This window comes from Medicago truncatula, chromosome 4, assembly GCF_003473485.1.
Source record: "Medicago truncatula cultivar Jemalong A17 chromosome 4, MtrunA17r5.0-ANR, whole genome shotgun sequence".
Lineage (NCBI taxonomy): Eukaryota > Viridiplantae > Streptophyta > Magnoliopsida > Fabales > Fabaceae > Medicago > Medicago truncatula.
Window position 1 is genome coordinate 15,946,723 of NC_053045.1, and position 9,841 is coordinate 15,956,563.

Genomic DNA, 9,841 nt, shown 5'->3' on the forward strand with positions numbered 1-9,841 from the left:
GCCTATTTCGCTGACTTGATCACAATTTAGAATCCTTGAAGTTCGAAACTATATGTCTCAAAGATTGTAAAGACTATTTCGCTGCCTTTACAATCTTTGTCTAAATTCACTTGTTCGAATATCAAAACTCCACTTTCGTTTTATGAATTGATATTTGAGATGATGGACGAACAATTATCAAACCCTCCACTTTCGTTTCCACAGTTTGATAATGGTTAATCCATTTTAAAGCGGTGAATTTAGATTAGAGATTAGGGTTACATAAGATTAAGGTTTAAAGCTTGGTTTGATTAGGATTATGTCATTAGACTTATCCAACAATCCCAAGACAAGAGAAGTATACTCACTAATGTTCATCGTAGACATGGAGAAGAAGACAGAAAGCATAAAAGTAAATAACAAGAAAGTAAAGGAAAAGAAAAGAACTTTTATTAGAAAGACAATTGTCACATATTGAATTCCAAGAAAAGATGAATATTTGTGATGGCTAGCTACTCTATTTATAGCATACATTCGACTTAAAATCTAAGCAATTACATTACTAGAATGTTCCACAAGGAACTGCGGGCTAAAATAGAGTAGCTTAACATCTAAGCAAAAGTAGCAAAAGTGACTCTGGAGGGTGGCATGGCCGTGCCAATGCTAGCACGGGCCGTGCCAAGCTTCTGACTTTGGGGGAGACATATTTTGTCTCCAAATCTTTGTATTTTCGTACTGAATCAGCTCCAAGTCCCTTTCTTTTGCTCCAAGACTCAATCCATCCAATATTCCTTCCTGAAATATAATAAAATGCAATTTGTAGTAAACTAGCTCAAAAAGGAAATAATATTAAAATAAAATAAACTTAAATCTAATTAAAACGAAACTAAATAACATATTAAAATAGATAATAAATGACTCATCAAACTCCCCCACACTTGAATCTTTGCTTGTCCTCAAGCAAAATGCATAAACATGGTAGCATAAACAATATTAATTATATGACAATTTAATTACAACACATGTCTCCTCAAGGGTTTTAATTTCAAGCGTACACTAATCACAAACTCAAGCATTTCTTGTAATCTTTATTCAACCCAACAATCAAGTTTCAAGTGAGTGTGTGTGTGTAGTCCAACCCTTTTCTTGCTCCTATATAAGATAGATATTATGAGGAAACATGTTCTAATCCTTGTACTAAACCAACCAAGAAAAACTCTTTCTTCATTTCATATAAGAGAGATGGGAGTGTTTGCGATCTTTTTGATTTTTGCCATTTGCACATTTTTGGAATTTCAACATACTTTATTTAAGAAACAACACCTTCACGTAAGAAGTCGGAGGGCCTACCCCCTTCCCCAATCTAGATTCAGTGGTGCCCCTTAAAACATCATCTTCACGTAGGAAGTCGTAGGGCCTACCCCCTTCCCCAATCTATAGATTCAATGATGCTTTTTAAAGTTTTTCAAGATAACACTACCTTCACGTATGAAGTCGGAGGGCCTACCTCCTTCCCCAATCTAGATTCAATAATGCAACCTTGAAATTATTTTGGCTATTTGGCTTTTTATAAACTCCCTTATACTAACTTATACTACTTTTACTTTGAGAGTTTTTAAAGGTCAACGTACCACTAAAACTAGAACGCATTTCCTTAAAATACCTATTCATACACTTACTCAAGGGAAGCAACTTGTGTTTTTCTCATTGGAGAATTTAGTCACTTTAAAACAAGATGTGGGTATATCAAGAAAACTTAAAACACAAGAGTTTACTTTCATGTACAAGAAATAACCAATTAAGAGGAGACAATAAAAATTTATGTCATGATATTTTTCAACAAAAAGAAGCTACTTAATCATGCCTTTCACAATAAAACAAAACAAAAGAATAAAGTTCAAGGGAGTTTGGAAACACTACGACTCAAGACACTTTATTAGGCTCCCCCCACACTTAGGAGAAACATTGTCCTAAATGATTTAAAAGAAGAAGAAGAAAAAGAAGAAGAAGAAGAAGAAGAAGAAGAAGATGATGATGATGATGAAGAAAGAAGAAAAGTAGAGAAGAGCAGAGGAAGAGGAGAGCTCACAATTTTATTGAAGTTCATAAGGTGGACCTTGGAGGTGAAGGTGTTGCATCATGTATCGGAACATTTGATTATTTTATTCATTTATTTTGATTGCCCCTTAGGACATCGTTTCTTAGCCCGATCATTTCAACACCTTGTCTTTGTTGCTCGGTGCATGTTCTTTGAACTTCGGTTTGCATCCATGCCCACCGTTCATCATTATAGTTTCCACCGGCTTTTTGTTCATGGTGTTGTGCACCTACCTCCTCTTCATCACCACCATCATCATCACGATCATCTTGTACCTGTGGGTTAGTACCAACATAAAGCAAATTTTCCACCACCTCCGGATTAGTAATGTCCGAATTAGGTAGAATAATCAAACAATTAGCTCTAATAATTCTCCATTCATATTGGTAATTGTGAGTAGGGTCATGGGTTCTAAGGAATGACAAAGTAGTGAGAGTATATAAGTTTAGATAATAGTTATCCTCTATTCTCTTGATCCCTTGATTCACACTCACCCTGAACTTCTTAGCAATAAAAGTGATGATTCCACCTACCATTATATTACCCTTATCATCCGGTTTTCTTTCTATCAATTGAAACAAGATAATCAAGCAAATAATAGAAAATTTTAACATGGTGGTTATAAAGCATGTCTCATAACATAAATAGCTCATCAGTCCTCATCATTCCCTACCTCTTTCCTAGTCTATCCATAACATTATTATCAGTGTATCTACAAGCATAAATAGATTGAGAGATAAGATCTTTAGACATACTCCTTTGCTTGTCATCTTTAAAATTGATGCCATGGTTCTTGACTGTTGCTTTCTTTTTCTTTGCACCACTTATAGAGCTTTCAATCTCCTTGCCTTTTTGATGCCATTGACCTTGTTGACTTGGTTTGGGTTTTAGGGAAGGTTAGGGTTTGGTAAGGTTTTGGTTTGGAAAGGTTGGTTAAGTGATGGGTTGGGGTTTAAGTGAGGTTGATGAGTTTAATGATGGAGATTGGTGAAGAATTTTTTTGGTTTTTGGGTTAGGGTTTAATGCTGTAGAATTTGGTGTTTGGATGGATGAATGTTGGTTTTGATTGGTGGTAAATGTTTGGAATAATGAATGAAGATAGATATGGAGGTTTAAAGGTTGATGTTATGGAGGTTTAGAGAGAGAAGTTGAAGGATGAGGGAATTTTGTGTTTGAGAATGAAGGAAGAAGAAGAAAAGTGAAAAAAAAATGGTAAAAGAGGGTCTGGGACCATGGCACGGTCGTGCCACTACAGGCACGGGACGTGCCAACTCTCTGGAAGTTGGTGAACTATAGCTAGGTTACAGGCACGGCCGTGCCATCACTGGCACTGGCCGTGCCAAGCTTCTGGACATGCAAGGCTCAATTTTCTTCATTTTTTCGCATCATATTTGGACAAATACCTACAAAACAAATTAAAACAACACAAAACAAACAAAATAAAAGCAATTCAACTTGTGGGTTGCCTCCCACGAAGCGCTCTTTTAGAGTCATTAGCTTGACGATTAGAAGGTTTCTCTACCCAATACCCAATCTTTCCCAAAGGGATAGTGGCATCAAACTGACATTCTCTCCCAAATCACACATGGTTTTCTCAATGGTTTCACTCTTAATCACACAAGGGGTGGAAAAACTCTCAATCACTATAAGGTTAGGCTTAGCAAGCCTTTGTGGGACATGGATTTTGAGTTTATAAGGTGGTGAAACGATTGACTTATCACTCTCTCCTATGACTTTCTCACCTTGTTTCTTTTCACTCTCTATCTCACCCTCAATTGTCTTAGTTTTCATAATGGGGTCCTCTAACTGCTTACTGTCCCTAATTTGAATAGCATTTATAAGGCCTTTGGGGTTGGCTTCAGTTTGACTTGGAAAGACTTCGGGGGTTTGAGAGGAAGTAGCTACTTGTTGGGCTACTTGAGAGATTTGAGTTTCTAGCATTCTAGGTGAGTAGCAATGGAGTCCACTTTAGATGTAAGCTTGACAAGAGAGTCATTCGAAAATCCAGTTTGATTTTTAAGTTCTTGAAATTGCTTGGATTGTTCCATAGCATGTTTTTCTAGTAAAATTTTCAAGCTGGATTTCTGAGGGACTCTTTGGTTGTTTGCATAAACGGGTGGTGTTGTTTGTTGTCCAAAGGTATAAAAATTTTGCTCGGGACTTTTAGCAACACTACCTAGTTGGCATTCAACACCAGTATGACCAAGTATTCCACAAAATTCACAAGGTGGTGAAACAAGAGCAGGTGTGACGACACTTACACTTAATTTATCAAATTTTTGAAGAAGTGTGTCCACCTTAGCAGATAGATGATCAAGGGTAGAAACTTGGTACATACCTGCCTCTTTCTAAGAGGGTGGAGGAGTAACATCAGTGATAACTCTCTCACTTGTCCATTGATAGTGGTTTTGGGCCATGTCCTCGATCAAAGCATATGCTCCTGTGTATGTTTTATTCATCAAAGCTCCACCTGCAGCTGCATAAACATTCATTTTTGTGGAAAACAAAAGACCATTATAAAAAGTGTGGATAATAAGCTAATTCTCAAAACCATGATGGGGGCAAAGCTTAAGCATTTCTTTGAAACGCTCCCACGCATCGTAAAGAGATTCACCATCTTTTTGAGTGAATTGTGTGATTTGACTCCTCAATTTAGCAGTTTTACTATGGGGAAAGAATTGGGAAAGGAATGCCTTCCTCATTTGGTCCCATGAAGTGATAGAACCAATTTGCAATGAATGAAACCAAGCACTAGCTCTATCCCTCAAAGAGAAAAGAAAGAGGTGCATCCTTACGACCTCTTGGTTTGCCTTCAAAGCTCCACTGAGTCTTAAAAAAATTGAAACATGAAGATTCGGATCCTCAGTGGGTGATCCGAAAAATTGATTTTGCTGCACTAGGTAAATAAGTGCAGGCTTTATTTCAAATTTACTACCCTCAACCGTTGGATACACAATAGCATCATACGGCTCATCTGAAGATGTGGTTGCATACTCTTTGAGAGGACGTTTCTCAGCCATATCGTTATTATCTTTTTTGAGCCATGCCTGAAATCAAAACGGTTAAAGATAGAAAATAAAAAAATAATAAAAATAAAATAAAAATAAAATAAAATAATAAAATAAGGAGAAAGGGAGGGAGATATATATATATATATATATATATATATATATATATATATATATATATTTTTAGACCAACCACTATTAAAAGGTTAAACAAATTACAATAACTCCCCAGCAGCGGCGCCAAAAACTTGATGGGATAAAATCGCAAGTGCACGGTTCTATCGAAGTAGTAAAAATAGAGTATCGTTCCGACAGGGAGTTATGAATTCAAGTAACTTTTAATAATGATTAGATTAAAGAGTTTTAGATAAAAAGTTGGATTTTAAAAGAAAATAAAAGAAAAGATAAAAGCCTTGGGATTATTGGTTTATCTAATTGACAAGTCCTTCACAAACCAAACTATTAAACTTATTACCTTATGTTAGACCTAACTTCTAAAGACAGTTTCTCTTTTGTTCCTCTAGCAACCAAGCCTATTTCGCTGACTTGATTACTATTAGATTTTGGTCCTAAGTTGCAACCAAGCCTATTTCGCTGACTTGATCACAATTTAGAATCCTTGAAGTTCGAAACTATATGTCTCAAAGATTGTAAAGACTATTTCGTTACCTTTACAATCGTTGTATAAATTCACTTGTTCGAATATCAAAACTCCACTTTCGTTTTATGAATTGATATTTGAGATGATGGACGAACAATTATCAAACTCTCCACTTTCGTTTCCACAGTTTGATAATGGTTAATCCATGTTAAAGCGGTGAATTTAGATTAGAGATTAGGGTTACATAAGATTAAGGTTTAAAGCTTGGTTTGATTAGGATTATGTCATTAGACTTATCCAACAATCCCAAGACAAGAGATGTATACTCACTAATGTTCATCGTAGACGTGGAGAAGAAGAGAGAAAGCATAAAAGTAAATAACAAGAAATAAAAGGAAAAGAAAAGAACTTTTATTAGAAAGACAATTGTCACATATTGAATTTCCAAGAAAAGATGAATATTTGTGATGGCTAGCTATTCTATTTATAGCATACATTCGACTTAAAATCTAAGCAATTACATTACTAGAATGTTCCACAAGGAACTGCGGGCTAAAATAGAGTAGCTTAAAATCTAAGCAAAAGCAGCAAAAGTGACTCTGGAGGGTGGCACGGCCGTGCCAATGCCAGCACGGGCCGTGGCAAGCTTCTGACTTTGAGGGAGACATATTTTGTCTCCAAATCTTCGTATTTTCGTACCGAATCAGCTCCAAGTCCATTTCTTTTGCTCCAAGACTCAATCCATCCAATATTCGTTCCTGAAATATAATAAAATGCAATTTGTAGTAAACTAGCTCAAAAAGGAAATAATATTAAAATAAAATAAACTTAAATATAATTAAAACGAAACTAAATAACATATTAAAATAGATAATAAATGACTCATCAGCGGTCCCTAATTTTCCTCATCAACCGATAATTGAAGCGGACAATGATCAGAGAGGCCCCTGAAAAGGGCTACCCGAAAACATTTAGGCCATTGAACACACCACTCTGCAGACAACAAAAAACAATCAATCATGCTCGTTGAAGAACCATCTCTTTTAAACCACGTGAAACTGCAACCACATAACAGAATATCTATCAACCCATTGTCGGTAATAAACAGGTTGAAAAATTGGGTAACAATTGCGGCACCATCCCCCCTTAACGACTGTCTTTCCTCCGCATTTCTAACCTCATTAAAATCTCCACACACACCTTCCACCCACTTAACAATTGCAACCTTACTGATAAAGATGCACATAACCTTTTTTGCTCGACCCTCACAAGGAGCATAAACATTGAACAAATAAAATTCTTCATTTGTCTTAATAAATTTTCCATGAATTTGAAGAATGTGCTCCTGAGTAAACGATGACCACACCTCCACCTCCGAAGTATCCCACATATAATATTAGTCCTTTTGACATCATGACTGTAAAGCCCGATTTTTAGCTAGATTTATTTTAATTACTTTTATTATGTGTTTTATGTGCTTGTGTGTGATTATTCATCATTGGGTGCATTTTCATGGGTTTCCGTGTTGGAAGGGTATTTTAGTCATTTTGGACTTAGGGGTACTTTGGTCATTTTGTAAGAACGGGTAAATTATAAGTTTTGGCGAGAATTACTTTTAGTGATTAGTGAGAACCGTTGTTTTACTAAGTTACTAGAGTAAAACTAAGATTTTACCGTTTAGTGACCGTTAGTGACATTTTACCGTTACTTGACCGTTATTAGCAAATTACCGGTTAGAGTGTAGAAATTTTTTTGGTTTGAATGGAAATGGGTTAAGTCCATTAAGTTGAGGGTTAGGCCCAATTGTGAGACACACTATATAAACATACTTTTATGAGAAATTTCCTCACACTTTCATTACACTAAGATATTTTGGAGTGAATAGAGAGAGAAAGTGGGAGCAAGAGGAGAAAAGGGTTAGAGAGAAGATGACTTGAAGAATCAAGGATTGGGGTTAAGCTAGGAGCAAAATTGAAGCCTAAGCTAGGGAGACTAACCTACTAAGGTAAGGGGGTTAGAATTCATCATAATCACTTTTGTAATTTTCAATTATTTGTATGATAAATGCTTAATTGGATGAATTGATTAATTGTTCATAAGTGATGAAATTCGTGCTCTAATTGTGATGACATGTTTAGATGTATGAAGTTATGAATGATTGAATTGTTGTTAGTTGAATTGTATGTTCAAAGTATGAAAAATGGGTATGTGGGAAAATATGCTCAATTGGTGAATTATGCATTGTTGTTGATGAATTGTGAAATGTTTCATGATCAATGTTGTTGTTGTTGTTTAGTCATGTTGTTGATGATAAGTCATGGCTTGGATTTGCATAATTCTTGGTTTGTTGTTGAGAAATGAGATGTTGTTGGTGTTTTGGTGAAAATGATGAATTGGTCCAATTGTCAAGTGTTTTCAAGTTTGATTGAGTCTTTGTGAGTTTTTTTAGTCATATTGTCCTATAAACATGTTCTGGAAACACATTTACATTTGGGCAATGAGGGATCAAAATTGGGGATTTGGGGTGAAAAGGGGTCCAAACCCGTAACATTTTCTGCAAACCTGTGAAGGTTCGCTTAAGCGACCTGGTGAGCGAACATTCATAGTGATTTTTCTGGGTTGGGTCGCTTAAGCGACCAGTGAGCGAGCAGGTAAGCAAAGTTTTCTGGTAGCTACTGGAACTCGTTCGCTTAAGCGAACATGTGGTCGCTTAAGCGAACTGGTGAGCGACCAGTCAGCGACCAGAAAGCGTGCAAGTGTGTTTGCTTCTGTAACTCGTTCGCTTAAGTGAACCAGGTGGTCGCTCAAGCGAACAGCTCCAGTTTCAACCACATTAATCTTTTGTTCCGGGTCTTTGGGGGCCAATCCGAGCTTTCTTAAATGATTCTTTAAGCATGTTTAACTACTGTTAATCCCCTAAAACCTACTGGAACAATGATTGCTTGCTTAAACTTGAATCTCTTCAATTGAGTCTTAACTTGAGAAATTTTGGGAATTTCAAACTTTGTCGGAAACAACTTTTGTAAAATAATGAAGCTTGCAAGTTGAACCTACAGTTCATATAGACTTAGGTAATACTTGTAAGAGTGATCTAACATCTTAATCATGTAGAAAGTGATATTTCGGGTGGGAATGTGAAAGGTTGTGAAATGGGGTTTTTCATATGAACTTAAGTTGTGCTTGGGTTAATGTTAATGATCCGGAGGCGACTTAACTTCATGATTATATTGTCGATTAAGATTTTTTGAAGGTTTTCAACTTGTCTTTTGTCTTGGGATTTGTCAATGTTGGTCGGTGACCACTTGATATGGTTTCGGTCGAAAATGTTCTTGAACCAATTGTCCTAAGAATTGTGGTGACTATGTTTATATAACTAAGTGAAGTTGTATGAATGAATGATTGTTTTGGATATGATATTTATCATGAGATGTGTAAGCTATCTTACTTAGAATGTAAGAAATGTTTGAATTGGTGAAACTATATGTGATAGTTGATGTTGAATGACATTGTTGATTATTGATAATCATGTTGATGTGTGATGATGAATGCTATGATTCAATTGTGTGTGGGCATGTTTTCTTGATAATGCAAATGTTGTGGAGATAATCAATATAATTGGGTGTTGTCCTATATATTGAGGTGAAAAATGTGGATTGTTGTCGCATTATCGAGTCCTTATACATGTCCATGCATCATAGTCGTGTTGAGATGATGTTTTATTCATTATTGGGCTCCAGCCTAGCAGAGATCTTTTGAGTTCTAGTTTTGGGCTCCGGCCTAGCAGAGATCTTTTGAGATCTAGTTTGGGCTTCGGCCTAGCAGAGATCTTTTGAGATCTAGTTACGATGTTTTATTTGTTATTGGGCTTCGGCCTAGCAGAGATCCTTGGGATCTGGATATGGGTGACGACCTTGAGGAGATTTGGTACCACATGCATATATGTGTCAATAGGTGCATATCATGACATGAGTCTTATTGATATATGTGATTAGTGATTGTGAATGAATATTTGTGAATTGATAATTGTTCATGACACATTTGATTGATGATTATTGATGTGAGATATTAGGGTGTGATGTAAGTATTAATGTGTGATTATTATTGATCAAACGCATGATGTTAAATTGAAATATTCATGCTAACTATTATTTGGAT

General features: G+C 36.0%; 1 non-coding gene across 1 annotated transcript; it reads left to right on the plus strand.

Moving 5' to 3' along the window:
• The first annotated feature begins 4,624 nt into the window (after window positions 1-4,624).
• LOC112421483 (small nucleolar RNA R71) lies at window positions 4,625-4,731 on the plus strand. Its single transcript, XR_003011809.2, has one exon. It is a non-coding gene; the product is annotated as a small nucleolar RNA R71 (small nucleolar RNA).
• Window positions 4,732-9,841: the final 5,110 nt, after the last annotated feature.